At 35.4% G+C, this 18977-nt stretch overlaps 1 protein-coding gene across 6 annotated transcripts in view; it reads right to left on the bottom strand.

Moving 5' to 3' along the window:
- milt (trafficking kinesin-binding protein milt) overlaps positions 1-18977 on the bottom strand; it is a 344681-nt gene that overhangs the window by 66803 nt on the left and 258901 nt on the right. The window lies entirely within an intron of this gene.

Raw genomic sequence — 18977 nt, 5'->3', positions numbered from 1 at the left:
AGACCAGTGGTATATTCTATCTATGGAACGCATCTCACTGACTAGGTATGTAAAAATGCTGATATATTTTATTACACTTGTTGATAATTACTGCAGTTTACATATTACCTTCTTTTACAATATCAACTCTTCTTTTTTCTCGCTTCAATAACAATTTACATAATTCATTAGTATTATTATTGCATCAATAACTGCTGTATGTATGTATGTATAATAATAATAATAATAATAATAATAATAATAATAATAATAATAATAAATCATTTATTTTGCATACATTAATCATAGTATTTTGTTATTTCTTATATAGCAGTACGAATGTAAAAAAAAAAAGTATTTTTGGAGGTATGCTAGCAATATAGAATTGAATGCCACTCGTCTAGACCACCGCCTAGCATGACACAGGATAACTACAAGACTAGAGACGTACCGCTTCCCACGGGATCGAATCTGTTCCCTGAATATAGAATAGAAAAAGTAATTAGGCTGTTTATATAACATTAAAAAAACTAGAAGCTTCTCAGAGGCAATGGGATAATATAGAGACAGTTAAGAAACGGTGGTTTGGGAGTAACAAATCACGTGAGTGTTTTGAAGAACTCTGTTACTCAACCGATATGTTCATCATAAAACGTGCCGGATATCGAAACCCCATCTCTTTGGTTAGTCAACTGAAATACGATACTACGAAAAAAAATTGATTTCGTTTTATTACAGTCTAGTATATACAGTCGCGAAGCTCAATACGTAGTAAATATGCAAACATTAGATAGTTGCTCACCACTAGGATCGCTAATATCGCCTCATTACAGGCAATGCAAAATAGTACCGTCACAGTCTATTGTTTCTAGCACCCTCAAAACTCAAGCTTCGTGACTGTATATAGTAGACTGTGGTTTTATGCTGAATCACCATTATGCATTTTTAAATTCAAATTAATATTATTTTATAAATTATTTACTAAACATTATACTTATTTCATGTGCATGAATCTAGGATAAATTTCTGTATACAGACACACACAGTCACACGGCAATCTCAGACAACTTCAACAGTATCGGCGACGTATAAAACGTGCATTTCTGTCAAATAACTTTGCTTCAGGGTCATTTCATTGTTACGAGTGTGACATATTTAGTTATGTCAATTTCTTATCTTGTAGGCAGTTGAAAAAGCTATGGCATATACCTCTAGTTACCTAGTTGTTGAGCCATAATTATGAAATCCATATCTTTTGTCTAAGAAAAGGGGGAAGGGGGAAAACTAAATGTTACGGGTGTGACAACATTTTCTACTGACATTGCGTATTCATGTAATTCATTCAGTAACTCTGCTAACTGGTGAGTTCTAAAAGAGCAGAACTTTTTTTTTCCTTATCTGTAAGATTTTTAGAATAAGATCACCTTTTTAAACTTGGCTTTGCGTTTGATCAAGGACATACAGAATATTTATAACATGTTACGGATGTGGCAGATTAGTTAAAATATGAAATTTCAATTATTATTTTGTTACTTCTTTTTCCAAACGTCTACAAGTAATTAAATATATAAAAGGAAACAATAATGGAATCATTATGCTTTACTGTTTGATTTTACTGTGAAAATTAATCATTTTCAAACAAAAACAAACTGTCTACGCTTATATATATATATATATATATATATATATATATATATATATATCTTGGATGTTTCACTTTTTAAACTACAATAGCTTTCTTCATAGATACATCTTTTTCTTTGACCAGATGACTGAAATTATCACTCAATTAATAAAGTTTAACTGTGCTGTTTATGGTAGCATGTAGATTTTTATTTTAAAATGCTATATAATCCATGTCTCTTGGACTATGTTGCGTATTTTAACATACAAAAATAGACTTTTTATGGAAAATAACCTTTTTTTTAAGATACAGGACCAGTTGACATGGAATGACCCTTCAGCGAAAATGAGATTTATTTTTCTCAAGAAAAATTCCATAGACTATGTAAAATGTACATTAAAAATTGTAAATAGATCTTAATTAATCGCGTAAAATAACACACGAACTGACCGTGAATGTTGAATTGTGAATGTACTAAAATTCCATAATCTAAAACAATAAGAAAAAGATAGCCTGACTAGAGAACTTTATACAAGACTTTGCCACCCGATCACCGCCTAAAACTATGACCGCTGGTATCAAATGAAATGAAAAGTGACACAGTATCTTGGGAAACACCCATATCCTCTGGAACGCCCACATATCGTAAGAAAATTCTCATTTTCATTTCATTATCGAGAGGTCTTTCTCTTTTCCCATTTGAATCTTAAGAAATGCTGCACTAGACACTGTACGTTCTCCTTAAATTTGTATAAATATTTATAACCATGTTACAAGTTTCTTTGTGAGGGTTATACCTTTTCTTCTGCGTTATACAACAATAATATACTTCGCCATTACGATTTTTTAACTTCACTCATTCACTTTGAGTCTATGTACAAGATAACTAAAAAAGTTGGTAGTATAAACTCAATTTTATGAGTGAGTAGTAACATTAATTAATATGAAATAGTGACATGTCACTCGTCTGTTACGTCATGCAGAGTTGTTACTCAAGGTTCAAGGTCAGTACCAGTCTGAGTGGGAGATAGTATGTTCATTAATACACATGCGAGTTAGAATTCGGAGTTGCCGAGTGATGAGTAACAACTCAAAATTATTAATATCACTCCATGTCTTCATAAATTACCGGTATTATTATTTTTTAATAACGATCTCAATCGGAATCTCTAACCTCTTAGGAAATTTCTAGGATAGAATATCGAAAATAAATAAAAAAGTAAGCTGGGCAGGTCTCCACGCAAGTGACCTTAACTACGTAATAAGCAGAGAGTTGCATTCCGTGCGCAACTATTCAGAGTATGCATCTGTCCTTTCAGTTATTTATAAGACTTTTTAACCACCTTAATAATAGTGCTGCAGTGAATACAAGGAAGTAGAGACAGTGAACTAACGCCAACACAGCGACCAGATTAGTATCAAGCGAACTACTATTCCTGCATGCTAGCTCCCATTCTTGTCTTCCTGACACACATATTCAACGAATGTTTGAAATATGACTAACCGGATTATGAAATACTACTGCTACGAATCTCAGTGAATGGAATAAACAATGAAATATGAAGTGGCACATCCCCGTATTTTCGTACACAAGTTATCGTAGTGGCTATTAAAAGTTCCTCCGACATTTGTTTCAAACTAGTCTTGATTAATAATGTCTTCAGTGAAGATACAAGTGATTTGCTGATCACGATAATGAAATCACGGAGTCTCACTTCACGTTTTAGTGTTTTTTTAACATGGTTATTTAACGACGCTGCATCAGCAACGAGGTTATTTAGCGTCGATGGAATAGGTGATAGCGAGATGATTATTTGGTGAGGTTAGGTCGAGGATTAGCCATAAATTACCTGAAATTTGCCTTAGATTAAACCAAACCAGTTAATCAGCCTGAGCGGGAATCGAACATCCGCACGAGCGCAACTCCGGGTTGGCAGGCAAGAAAAAAAAATACATCTCACTGTCAGTGTTACCTTAAGAGAAAATACAGGCATAGTTCCGGGCTATCGGGCTCTTCTCGTGATACGAGACTGTGCTCGGGCTGAGTTCAAATCTTGCTATTTTTTTTTCGAGTTTTCTCCATTCTAAGACAAATGTCCGGTAATCTCATGACTAATCTCCGATCTCATCTCTCTATCGCAAATTCCACCAACGATAGATAACCTCTCAGTTGATAAAGTATCGTTAAATAACCTGCTTAAAAATGTGACAGTTGGCTTGAGGAAATCTCTATATTGCGTTTTATGTCTACACAGGTATTACGGTAGGTACTGTAATTGAATTAGGATAAATAAATACAATTTGCTGTAACATTTAAGTGTGTCTAATAAACGGAATGAAATAAGCTATGAATAACATTCAACAACAACAACAACAATAATAATAATAATAATAATAATAATAATAATAATAATAATAATAATAATAATAATAATAATAATAATAATATAGAACCCAATGTAAAGTTCAGAGAACAAGAAGAAACTGATTTTGAGCCACATAAAATGTACTTTGTCTAAGCCCATGAGAATATTCCGTAAATGTCATTAATTATCCATCTGTATGTGAGCAATACCAAGCTCGTACAAACTTTCAATTGTTACGAATATATTATGCACGCATCTGTTTCGCGCCCTTGTGAAAGCTCAACTGAATAATAATAATAATAATAAAAAGACTGCAAATCCCATCATTAATTGTATAAAATTCTTCCAAGGAGGTTATGTAGATCTATACTGTATACAGGTGATTCACAAGGATTTACCGTCCTTTACGGAGCTTATTTCTGAAGACATTTTGAGCAAAAAAATGTTATATAAACATAGTTCCTATTCTCAATATTTTCAGAGTTACACTAATTTAAAGTTGTTTGTAAAATACGTTTTTTCTTTAGTTTGAAGGTAAAGAATAGTACAAATAGAGAATGAACCATTCAGAAGTATCATTTCTTTAATTGGCAAGTATTATGAAGCTAAAAATGTGCTGTGAACTTCTTAGTTGCTTCGTACAGACATCTTTTTCTATTTTTAACTAGAAAATTACATTATTCTCACGCTCTTGTTACAACAATTATTACAAATCACACTACTTCCGCCGACTTAATTATTTGCAGTTCAATTTTGCATCCTAATTTACAGTCTTGGAGAGTTTACAACACATTTTAAAAAATGTTGCCGTCCGCATGAGTACACTTGGCCGCACACTTGTGAACGGCACTCGTCGCTCTACGTAACTGCATACGGCTATCTTTGATTTCCGTAGCGCTCGCGCTGGCTGCACGCTGACCAAGATCACGCGTTCACAGCAATGCGTTCCAATAACGAAACGTATATCTGTAAATATTGAGAATAGGGCCCATGTTTATATGATAGTTTTTGCTCAGAATGTCTTCGGAAATCAGCTCCGTAAAGGACGGTAAATTCTCGTGAATCAACCAGTATGTGGAATCCCCTTTATAGGAATGGACTCCTCACACTAATTTTTTTATCGGATATGAAGTAAGCATTTCCATGGTAACCGAAGTCGAATTTCCGTTCCACAAAATCCTTTCATTTTTTTATATTAATATTGGAGTTACAGAAAAAAATATCAAGAGTAAAATTTGTGGAAAGCGATGACTATCTGCAGCTGCCCGACATTATTTAGGTTTATTGGTTGGTTCGTTCCCAGAACAAAGCTTTGACAGCTACGTCAATGGCTCTTTTAGATCTATTTCAATTTCTTATATAATCCATTTGAAAATGAGCATCTCATATTACAGCGACGGTCAATATCATTACACAAAGAATAAAAGGCTGCGGAACAGTGACAGTCAATATGGTGGTATTTGCTATTCATAATAACATTGACTAACAGACTAATTTCGGAGTTTGGTACAGAATTTATGAACACCGCATCTTTTGCATGTAGCTAATCTACTACATATGACCAACGACTTTACCTTCTCAACCGATGAAAGCCGTACTGGTAATTGGAATTTTTCCGGTTATAAATCCACCGCTCTCGGCCGGGTTTGGTAGCGCGCACCTAGGATAAATTCGATAACCATTACATAACTCGAGACGCTGCGTCTGTAGCTCAAGCACTAGCACGCTAGTCCTTCATCTAGACGGCCAAGGTTCGACCCCGGTCATGTTGTAATGGAATCTGTGGTGAACAAAGATGTTACAGAGATTTCTTCCTCTATCATTTTACCAATACTCTCCACCTGGGATGAAATCTTAAGGGTACTGGATCTTATCTTGTACTCGTTTGGAGTTGGGGGACCTGGTTAACTAGACTGAGGCAAGATGGCCCATCTGTAAGCATCAAGGCCACTCAGGCCACTTATCAGATCTGGACGACCGTATCATATATAGGGCATATAATGGGCTAAAGAAAGTCCAAGTACAAGGATCTGCCTCAGATCCGGCCTCGAAAAGCTAAGCCAAGACAAGATCACTCGAGAAAAAATTCAGTTCTCCATCTCTTCCCAATTTACAACGCCTGACTTTGCTCAGATTCCCAATCTCTAGTCAATTTCCTTCGGTACATTATCGTTTTTTTCACAACTTTGTCTTCATGCCAGCTGTTTATTATCTTCCTTTTTGTATTGGTCCCCATGTCTATCTTCTATTCATTGTACAAAGTGTCCTAAAAGTCTCCATATATAGGAAATATAAGTTGAAAATAGAAATGTCATATGTGCTCAATATAATGGCTTTCGAGAGTCAGGCACAGGTCGGTGAATGTATTCCAATGCAAAGCTGCAACACGTCCGTCGTCACATGACAGGCATTGACGATATGGACTTGCAGATGGTGTTAGGGGAAATCAAGAAATGTCGATTTTTAGAGATTTTATGGTATACAGTGCATTCTATAGGTGGCAACTAGGACTATAGAAATGTCCAATCACAGAAAAAAAAGTGAATATGTTCGTGTAAGGTAACATTGAACATTTGATACACAGATTAAAAACCAGGAATGTTCAAGCATTGAAACTTCGTGACATTCCCTGTTTTCTCCCGACACTTCTCATATGTTGAGAATCCAGGGTTTCCTCCAGGTAGATCTACGACTTAAGATGACCTCAGTGGTAAAAATCAAGTGTGTGAGATCTGGGGATCGGGTTGGCCACATTGAGCACATTATGTGACATTTTTATTTTAAATTTACATTTCCTATGTATGGAGACTTTCGGGACACTCTGTATATGTCCAACTCACACAAGCAATTTCAATTCAGTAGTATAATTATATTATCTCTGTTTTCATATTATCTTTCATTTCCTCTTTCCGTGATATGTCTGAGTACATTTTCCACCTATCCATTTAAGAATTTAATATCTATTAATGGCGCGTCAGAAAAGAGAAAGCAAAAGTCTTCATAAGGTATTAGAATTGTCTGACAGTTTATAGGAAATGTCGGTCTAAAATAAGGCATTGCGAATTATGTGAAGTTTCAGCTTTATAAAGTTTACGTAACAACACACAAATCAAATAATACAATTTTTAAATAAGGAAAAAATAACGGCGAAGTTTACGGTGCGGTATTTCAAAATGGCGTTTCGACACTTGGAAAGACTTCTCCTAAATACAAAAAAGTTAAAGTTGCCTCCTTCACCTATCACATATTTATGTACTTCTGTCAGTAAATAATTCCCTTATGACTAACCTTCGAGGATTAAAAGCAAAATAGCACGTTCAATAAAATAAAGATATTTTTCATGTCTTTCTTCCGACAGTTGTATGGACTGAGAGTTCATGAAAATACCGTTAAGTACGGTATCAAATAGTTGATATTTACAAATAGGCAGAAACAGACTCCATTAAACACTTCATTTGATAAATTTATTTACAAAGCTTACACTTTCAAAAGAATCCATAAGAGCAAGCAAGATAAACTTGAGTAGAGACCAGATGATGACACGATAACAAACACAATAGTTGAAATTATCTCCTTATCGCTTGTCACAGACCTACACACAGATATGATGTTTGTGTATTTGAAATTTGAACGATATCCCCCAAGTATGTCTTACTGTTTGTGACTGGTATATATGAGATCCTGTAAAGAACCCATCAACGCCGCCGCTGTAAACGGGTAAAAGGATGCATTTGCCAGCAGTACTCTCGTACTGCCAACAATGAAAACATTTCACTCAGTAGCTAATTTTTTCGCAGTTGTGTGTATACCACTCTGAGTAATGGGCCATGTAGATGACATGTCTAAATATCCCTCTACCTACAAGAGTGACTATTTCTATTCCGAAATTACTTCTACCGCCTGGTAAGCAGATTCAAATCACGGACATTAATTAATATCACCATTTTTAATATAAGATATATTCACGACATTGTATCAATTACGACGTTATCTACTGTTTATATAATTAGTGATAGCGAGACGGTATTTGGCGAGATGAGTCCAATGAATCAACATTGGATTACCTGACATTCGCCTTACAGTTAGCGAAAAATTCTGACATTCTACTGTATTAAGATACCTCCTCCTACAAATTGAAGTATTTCATGATCTAAATTAAACATATTAAGATCGTGTGATAAGAACCGATAAGATTACTGAAGCTAATAGACGGAATATTCCATTACGTAATATAAAAAAGGAACATTAACTTCTAAAATTAAAATACCTGGTTCAAATTCTTCAAACATCTCCATTACTTGGGTTGTAAGAAAATGTCTACATACCGGTTATATAAAAACGCTTAATTCCTATGCCATTAATTGATAAATACCATTCTGCAGGAATTTGAAGAAATTAATAACAACAATAATGATATGTGAGATAGGTAACGAAACATTATAAATATAAGTGACGCTTAACTGCAAAAGAACGTAACGCAAAACTCTCGAGGTCAGATATATATAAATATTTATCTACCATATATTTGCAGATAGTTAGCACCGTGTTCGTAAGGTATCACGAACTGTACACGTTGCTGGAAAGAATTTTTACTTGACCTCTACAAGACCAATGTCAATGCCATCTAATGAAATCCACATACAAGAAATAGAAGCGCTTGAAAAACAGGCGGACAATGGTTCACCTCTAATTTGAGTAACTAATAAAGAAAACACAAAACGTGGCACGGACGAGATGTATAGCAACATGAATATTGACTAAGCATATTGCTGTTAATTATTCATCCACAGCCAGAGATTTCTGGTGTGGTAATGAGAGTTTGGCGCACTGTTATTCGAATGGTTGGTACATAAACTTTCTTCTTCGCAAATCATGGCTGAAACACCAACGAGTTCAAATAGTACTGAGGCAGTATTCTGGTATATTGAATTGAATTTATTGGAGAGGAGCACTATGGCCCAGCACTACGACTTCACGATCTACTGTCCGTTACTCAGGAGAAGACGAGGGGCAAGAATGTGACCTTCTTGACTATCGCTGTTTATTATAAACATCGCTCAGATAAGCATCCCAGTATCCAGGTTATTACTCTTGCAGGAAACATGAGTATAGGTCGCGCCAGGGATTTTGGCAGATGGATTTTCTTAATGCGATCTGGAGAGCGAGTTCTCACCGCTGCAAGATCGGTTGTTATCTCTGTCGCAGTGGAATGGGTAGGACATAAGAGTAAACATGCACGCCCGAGTATTTGTGCACTCTGGACAGACACCTCCAAAATCTAAACAAATATTACAGTAGTCTATATGTGTCTTTGGTATTCCCAAGAAACTTGTTCGATTAATTAAAATGTGTCTCAATGAAACTTACAGCAGAGTCCGTATAGGCCAGTTTCTATCTGATGCTTTTCCAATTCACTGCGGGCTAAAGCAAGGAGATGCACTATCACCTTTACTTTTTAACTTCACTCTAGAATATGCCATTAGAAAAGTTCAGGATAACAGAGAGGGTTTGGAATTGAACGGCTTACATCAGCTTTTTGTCTATGCGGATGACGTGAATATGTTAGGAAAAACTCCATAAACGATTAGGGAAAACACGGAAATTTTACTTGAAGCAAATAAAGCGATAGGTTTGGTGGTAAATCCCGAAAAGACAAAGTATATGATTATGTCTCGTGACCAGAATATTGCACGAAATGGAAATATAATCTGTTATATATATGGAAATATATATGTATATGGAAATATGTTAATCCTTAGTCAATAGATAAGACTGAGTTTTACAAAATACGAACATTAAGGGATGGAAAATGGGAGGCAGTAATGATCAAAATAATTATACCGATTTATTTTGTTTAACCAGCAGACGTGCAGCCTTTAAATTTAATACAAAGATTCACTCATAAAATTGGGTTAGACTATTCATCTCATCTCTCAGAATTGTTTCTAAAATGCATAAGAAAAGTAAAAAAATTCAATTTCATGTAGGATACTCCCTTGAAATAACTTCATTTTTTTTTTTTTACTTCCGAGCAGAGAGGAGAGAGAAAGAAGTCGACGATTTTAAAAATTCACTAAACTATATTTAACTAGAGACGTAAAATTTAAAGTGAAGGTTACTCTCTACAATATTGGTTAAACATTCTTAGATTTTTTAAATACCATATCCTAAGGTACTGATGAAAAGGCAGAAGGGAGTGGGAAATCTCATGTCATCCGATCTCGATGAAAGTCGATATCTGGGGATCTTTGCGATCACAGAATACGAATAAGGTATTATTTAGTCCGACTTTGTCCCTAAAGTGGTGGAGTGGGACAAAAATGGGTGAAAAATTAAATTAGATATCGTAGGGGTTTTCGAGACGAAAATTACGAATAATACAATTTGTGCGAATTCAATATGGCAGTTTCAGTACTATGAATTATATTTTAAAAAATTAAACATCGGATATCGCACAGGTAACACATGTACAGTATTTAAAGGGGTATGTAACACCTTTTGATAGTAGGCCTATACATTTAGTAAAATCCAAAGTGTAATTTCTACATATTCTGAATGAATGTTGTGCTGGAATTAAATATAGTCATCAGCCAATACCTCTAGATTAATAAACTTTTTAGAATCCATAAAATACAGTATTTATTGTGAATGGTAATTATATTTTTCAATTGGTGCAATTTGTGCAGGGAAAATTGGTTTCTCCGATATTTTGTACGATTTCGAATATTTTAAAATGCTTTCTTCTCTGTTCTATTCACAATGTGCGTGTGAAGAAATTATTGCCCTTGTAATATCCATTACAATCCTATTTATTATACTCATATATAAATCTAACTTCCGCAGCATGCAATTTTACCCAATTAACCATATTATATTTTGATTATTAAGAAGAATCGTAATTTTATTAACTTGAATTGTCGCACCACCAGTAGACGATCCCTAGATTATTACTGGACAAATCTTGTATATTGGTCTGGTAAGGGTAGAATTTTCCTTTTAATTAAGAATTAATTTAATTTAGAAAATGTAGGAGACGTATTGTAAAATCATTGCGAACGGAAGTCATTTATATTTATTAAAGGCATTCTTTGAGTAGGACTGTACCGTGGTGTGTTTCATAATAAGGATAATTGATATGAGCTGCTGTTATGAAAATATGAACGACTCAGAATGTTATCGCATCTCATTCTCGCAGCTTACAGAAACAATATCGGCTCGCCTACTGGAAATGTCATCGAGGTCATCTGCCAAAATCGGTGCCTCCGACTATAACAATGCGTATGGAAATTAAAGCTAAGTTGAACAGAAGGAGACCTAATGTTTCCGCTTACTACATTACAAATATTGACGTGTTGTCGTACGTTATCTGTTCACATCCCTTCCTCTTCAGTCCGCTCTCGTCTTCTCCTGATTCGCTGCGTACCCAGGTTTCGAGCAGGCAACCTCCCTCGTCCCTAAGCCAGCCTTCTCCGTGCGTCGCCTGCCGAGGTTCGGGGAATACTATGGAATGATGACGAAATGGAGAAATGTTGACAGAATGATATATAGGCCTATTCCTAATACAGGGAAATGGGAGAACCCCGAGAAAACTCCAACTGCAAAAATATATAACAGTAAGCGTTTTAATTATCGCTTGTGTTTATTTGACAAGGCAACAATGAGTGCGAGTCACAGATATATTCTGTGGTGCGAGTCTAACGCAATTTTTAATGGTTATATTTCTTTGAGTTTTCATTGCGACGTTTTCGTAGCTAGCTAAATATTTCATATCGCGACATATCAGTACAACCAAACACAAAAATGCACTTTCCAAGGCTACTGGGAAGAAGATTTTTTCCTTCCAATAGTTATTGCAACATCGAGTCGAAAATTTCAATTTGCATTCGACTTATGTAAAGCTTTTCTTGCTGCCGAAATCCCTTTGTACCACTCATTGTTGCAAAGTGAATATGAACTGACTGAAAGACAATAATATACATTCGGTGAAGTCACTTACATTGTAGCGGTTATAGAAATAAATCAAAATATACCTGTAGGAAATTTTTAATAATAAATTAATAAATAATAGATAAATAATCAAATAAAGGCAAAAAAAGCATTTATTTTGTAAATTAGGCATTTATATTAAAAAAGGTAGAAAAGGGTAACATAAAACCGTGACGTTTCAATCACAAAGGTATAATTCGTACATATTTACTTTCAAAATGAAGATAGACTTAACACATTTAAAAAGGCATTCTGCCAAATTTCCGGTCTCTGGTTATTATTATTTGCATTATTAATTTTATTATTATTAATTATTGTTTTTCAATGAAAATTCCCAGGCCTCTCTGTGTATATAGGGTGTTCATTTTACACATACTAGTGACGTTTTAGAGAAAAGAAAAAAATCTGACAGGATATTTAAGGAAATTCTCACGATTACGTGTAACGTTTATACAGGAATTAAGGTAATGAAATTAGAATAAATGACAATTTGCTATTAAGACTTGTATGTGTCTAATGAACGAATATGTTGTATATATTAAATAAGCTATGAATAAGTCAATCCTCTTAATAATAATAAACAATACACAATATTTCAATCAAAGAGCTCGGTAGCTTGCTTTGGTAACAAGAAGAAATGGTGATGTTATGGTGATATGAATGGATAAAGGAAAAGGAATTATTAGATGGAAATCTGTTCTACAGTTATGAGTTACCACAAAACATACGTATATAATAGTATGCCGGAGATCAAATCTCAGTCCTGTATTCCCCAATCTCGACGTCATCTTCGTTAGACACTTCGTGACCTATGACATTGTTTACAAGAGCACTGTGACTGCGTCTCTAAGAGCTCAACGCACCAACAATTTTCTAGAAGCAGAAGCCTTTCATTTTACTGCATCATCGAAATATACAGAAGAAAAATCAACTGTAATTATATATCCAGTATGAAAGAAACGACACAATGACAGACTGCGAAAGAAGTATGTAAGTTACCCTATATCACAAACTCTATGAGATTTTTTTTACATACTGTCATTTCCCATAACTATGGTCCTGGAACACAACTATGGTCTACGATACAACCATTCAAAGAACATTGTACAAGTAACATAGACCTTTCGTAGATAGCTGCAGTGACTTGACTTCAAACCACAGTACAGCAAAAATATAGATAAACGAGGTACGTACTACGTTATGGAGTACAAAATATGAATGGTTGTGCCGTGGACCATAGTTATGGGAAATGACGGTACTGTAGATCAATGATAATGGAGAAGGCTACCTACAAAAATTGTATTGCTGGTCTTAGAAAGTAGGCCTACAGTATGCAGCATTAAGAACTGTCTGTTTAAATTGGAACGAGTAATTTTGACTTTTTAAGCTCCACCTATCAAAGTGAAGTGCCATAATGCATTTAGAAAATGTCCATCTGTGTTATGCGATTTTCAAATGTTTCCAACCATAACAAAGATCTTGAGTTCAATGTTCGTTGATGCAGTTGCTTCTTCTGGAGAAGTGTTGGCATGGGTTGGCTTTTCGATGGATGGATCCTTACACTTAGAAACGCTTTGGCCTATTGTACGCCTTATATATAGAGTGCATAAAGATTAATAGCGAAAACTGAAACGGTTGAAGATGTACGATAATAGAAGCAAAAAAGTTCCAGTAAACATGAATCCGTAAATATTTGGTTACAAGCCGCCACTGACTTCATTATGAAATATCGTCCTAGTTAGTACAAATTTATTTGAAATATAAACTTTTCGTCTAATTCCCCATCTAATTTGGTTCAAATTTCACTCTTGGCTTACTTTAACAAGGAATATAATACTACTTCAGCACGTTACATGTTACAATTTATTGTACACTCTTACCTGTTAAAGGTGTTTCACCTCTTGGCAATGTTCACTTTTGCAAACAAGAGCACATCGCGGACCGTTTCTTGTGCGCAACGAGTAAAGCAATGATGTTTACGACGAAGTCAGTGGCGGCTTGGAACCAAATATTCGCAATTACCTCGAAACGGCTCGTTTGTGGACCCATGTTTACTGGAACTTTTTTGCTTCTATTATCATATACTGTACTTTCAACCGTTTCAGTTTTCGCTATTAATTTTGATACACCCTGTATGTCCAAGTGTCAAAGTCCGACAAGTAGCCTGAATCTGACGGTGACAGGTGGAATATCCTGCCTCAGCCCTGACAGAGCCAAGTCCCACTCTCAGACGAATATCTGATAAGTCACAGAGCCGGGAGACTCGAGCCTTTTCTATATCAGCATCCGAAACCCGTCCTGCCCTCAAAACTTCACCCCAGCCTATTTTTAACTAGTGCAGATAGATGAAATGAGGGGAAAATGGAGTGTGATGGTGGAATGGAAGGAAACGGGAGTGCCTCGAGAAAAAAATAAACTCTGCATGGTCTGCTTTGTCCACTACAAATTCAATCACAACCTTAGCCGGGATCGAACACGAGCCGCTTGGATGGAAGACAGACGAATGGAGAAAAGTTATAAACATATCTAACAACAGTTATTCTTCTGTTTAATTCTGATTCTAAATACAAGCACCAGATGCCAGACGCATATGCAAACAAACAGCACAATTAAACTGTTTTCATTACGTTTCACATTTACACGAAGAAAATATAGAACAGCATCGATAACGTCATTAAGTCATTAATTCTGCTTAAAAGGGTACATAATGCGGAATTATCGACAAAGCTTCAACCAAATTATATAGTAATAAACGTTTATAAAGGAGACGTTATTACAGCAGCACGAAGCTAATACGTACAATTTATTACGAAAAGTTTTCCAAAGTAAACAAAGTCGTTCAAAACTTACCATAGTACTTGAACATATAGTCCTGAAACTTATTACAAATATGAAACAGGTGGTAGCATCAATAGAACGTTTATCTCACTTGTTTTAATACAATTTGACTATCAACTTTTCAAATAATCTGAACAGAAGTAGAATGTTACAGTCATCTATTACTCATTATAAAACAATGACAAATTTTTTGTTTAGCGTACTCCAGTTTAATTTATCTAATGTTATGTAGTTCTAACACGTATATATCACGTGATAGCAAAGTTCACGGCCTTAATTTACACAGGAACAAAAAGATTATTTATTACGATAAATTCCATATTAATGATTAATCGATACTGAACAAACAACTTTTTTAAGCCCTGTTTGTTGCCATAATGCACTAGTACTATTGTTATTACGTGTAAGGTGCCAGGATTTTCAAAAGTCACATAAACAAGCATATTTTTTTTTTACTAATGGCGGGTAGTTGACTTGCGTCATTTACTCATATGAAGCCAGTTATGTAGATCAATTTACAGACAAAGTCGTTGCCCAGGGTGCGCCATAGGAGGCTGGTCTACGCTACACCCAGAGGATACGAGATAATTATGTAATTTGTTGGGATGCCACAGAGGAACTGGAGGTCCCGGAGCAAACCCCTGTTACCTGGACCGCGAGTTAAAAATCGACGTTACACCGGGGCTCGAATCTGGGTCCACAGGATTTTAATTCCAGCGCTCTAGCTCCTAGACCACCGTGGCTTACAAGCATAAGTTAGTTTGTGATAAGCAATATAATTTATTGTCACTTACATTCGGTAAATTTCATTCATCCTAGTGTGAAGATAGTTTAGTATTAATTTCATAGTTATATTGTTGGATAAAACCATCATTAAAAAGAAAATGGAAGACGAAGCTATTAAAGGAAAACATGGCGCCTTTATTTATTAAAATATAAACGTCTTACACACAAAGTTTCCAGTGTGAGGCACTCTGTCAGATCTTTCTCGAATCCTACAATAGCTCACGTAACAAAGCTTGTGCATTTGGGAGTAGAAAGGTAATTGACACTTCCCTAGGTTACGTACAACTAATAAGAGTTTCTCTGTGAATTTACATGCATTCTCCAACATCATTAAATTACATCACATTCTCACATCAAATATGACGCTGAAATTAACCTTACGAATGCAAGACCTGAATAAATGAAACCCCACTTTCGTAGCTTCTGAATCACGAAAGAGTTCCTCTGAAATTGAATAGGCCTACATTTTCACCTCATTTATTTCCATGAACGGGGAAAGACTATGAATGTTGGGTGGGAAATTATGAAATTCTACTCCTCCCCAGGAAGTCTGGCGACATCTCTCAAAGTTCATACGCGATGCACATTAGTCTCACTCCTAGTGGCTATCGTGTTCGCGATTAGTACCGTGTTCATTAAGACCGATCGATGTGTTTACTGAACTTCGTCTGCTTCTTTCAGGATAGAAGGAAAATCAAATGTATGCCATAAATTTATAACACACAATGTAACTTAACACTACAGGTATGTATGTATGTATGTATGTATGTATGTATGTATGTATGTATGAATGTTTGTACGTATGTATTTTTTAAACATTCTTGTACAGTCCAGTAGTGTCAGAGGTGTAAGCTCCGAAACCGGTTGTGGTGCTAGAGACGTCCAGTCGGAGCGTGAACTTGCTTATGTCTGTGGAAGCACCGGAGCTCGCAACGAGTTATAGTGGAGCGCTCCGCTCCGTTTATGCTGTGTCTGACAACGCTGATTGTACACATTACATTCGGAGCTTGAGTCTTATAAGCTCCAAAGTCCACACCTGTGGAGTAACGGTTAGTGCGTCTAGCCGCGAAACCAGGTGACCCGGGTTCGATTCCCGGTCGGGGCAAGTTACATGGTTGAGGTTTTTCCGGGGTTTTCCCTCAACCCAATATAAGCAAATGCTGGGTAACTTTCGGTGCTGGACCCCGGACTCATTTCACCGGCATTATCACCTTCATCTCATTCAAACGCTAAATAACCTAAGATGTTCATAAAGCGTCGTAAAATAACCTACTAAAATAAATATAGGCTCCAAACAAGAAACTGTAAGGATTCAACGAGTATAAAACATGTGAAGAAAAGGAAAGGAGAAAGGGTGAAGAACTTCGGGAAGAAGATATTAAAATTAGCATGTTAATTCTTCATTTTACCTAAGAAATTTCCCTAATGATAAATTTTCTTCTGCTGTCATTAATACATCTAGACCACTGAAGTAACGGAGAATGTGAAATAACTGAGAAATGGAATCAATTATCGTTTTAATTTAAAAGTTTGCACTAGGATTCATGCTAGCAGAATTTAAGGACACCATGGGTTTACCACAGGTAATTTGGTGTCGTTAAAGTAAACAAAATAAATATATAATTTATATTTAAAAAGACCTTCCCTGATCATAGAGATCAACTGCACTATTTCTTCGATGGTGTTGGAAATTTGTATTCTCCGCACGGTTCATTTTAAATAAAACAAGTGCTTTCCGCTCAATTTCAGTAGTTTAAACTTATTCCCCAAGTTAAATCAAAGACTTTTAAATAAATTTTGTCGAGAAAACACATCGTCAGGTGAAGTAAATAATGATGGTCTGAAGACGATTAGGGAAATTTGCAAAGTGCTTCAAGGATAGGATAGTGATGTGGATGTTAATCCTATCGTATTATCAGATTGTACGTTTTGTTCCCTCACTAAGGATAAGAGGAAAAAGTTGTATCCTAAAAACATGGAGAGGATTATTGTGTCACAAAATTTCATACAGTCATAAAAGAAAATGAATTGCCTGTATTGTATTGCTTTTAACTAAATTAAACAATAGCCAGTAATTAAAGTGGCTGTCTTTATGTCCAATAATTTGAATATTTCTTATTATATGACTAATGCTTTGTTTTTCGTGGATCCTATATTAGAGTAAGTTCGCCGGCTCTTCAGCTTTTAGTGCATATTTCGGCATTTTAGAGTGCACTTTTGCAGGAATATTTTAGGGTTGTCAAGTGCGTATAATTCTCAACACCAATTATTACAATGTTACTGAGAAAAAAAGTTTAACACAACTAAATTGTGGGAATTTCAATTCGACACGTGTACAATTATTAACCGGATTATGTTCTCTCCTGATACGTCAGCAATATTCCGTAGCTGCAGATTACATCGCTTAGGTCTCAATCAAACCTCACTTTTATAACGGGTGTTAATACTAAGACGACACGAAAACATCTGCCATTGATGAATTTTCCACAGATCACAAGTCAGACCAATTGCAACTTTATTCATAAAATAATATGCTTAAATTCCTCGGATTAAGATTAAGATATGAGTTCTACGTTATAAATAGCTAAAGTGAAGGCTTAAAGATAAAGATAATCACAAAATCGGAATAAAGTTTATAACATTTAGACAGTTATATTAATGCCAAATTCTCGATAAAACGATTCGAGGAAGATTATCAAGATTATCAGTATATAGGATAAAGGTTGGTAATATCGTGATATGAGTAATATTATGATAGTTCTTTTTGAGAATTCATTACAATTTTACTGAGCGAGAGGATTTTTTTTTTGCGTCAATGTATTAAGGGAATTTTCGTCGACAAGTTGCTGTACAAAACCGGTCCTTCCTCGCTCAGTAAAACCGTTATAACTTCTCAAACACAGTACTGTATCACTGTATTACTCGTATCCCAGAATACCAACCTTTAACCAAAGTCTAGTATATACAGTCGCGAAGCTCAATACGTAGTAAATATGCAAACATTAGGTAGTTGCTCACCACTAGGATTGCTAATATCGCCTCATTACAGGCAATGCAAAGTAGTACCATCACAGTCTATTGTTTCTAGCACCCTCAAAACTCAAGCTTCGTGACTGTATATAATAGACTGTGCCTTTAACTTAACTTACGGTAAAAGTAATTAATCCGGGGATTAAACATAATAGCCGGTAATCAGCGACAGGTTAGGTTGGTATCTTCAGGTTTTTGGTATGCCTATCAAAAAACGTAAGATACAAGGCATACCAAAAGCCTCAACAAACTAAACCTAACCTCTCACTGATGCTCAATGATGTTAATGATATCCGTCATATCACCAACGTTACGGTTATTATGTAAATTCGCCTTTTCATCATATTTACCGTAACATATAAGCCTAC

Source organism: Periplaneta americana, chromosome 8 (assembly GCF_040183065.1).
Source record: "Periplaneta americana isolate PAMFEO1 chromosome 8, P.americana_PAMFEO1_priV1, whole genome shotgun sequence".
Taxonomy (NCBI): Eukaryota; Metazoa; Arthropoda; class Insecta; order Blattodea; family Blattidae; genus Periplaneta; species Periplaneta americana.
This window is presented reverse-complemented; position numbering and strand designations above follow the sequence as displayed.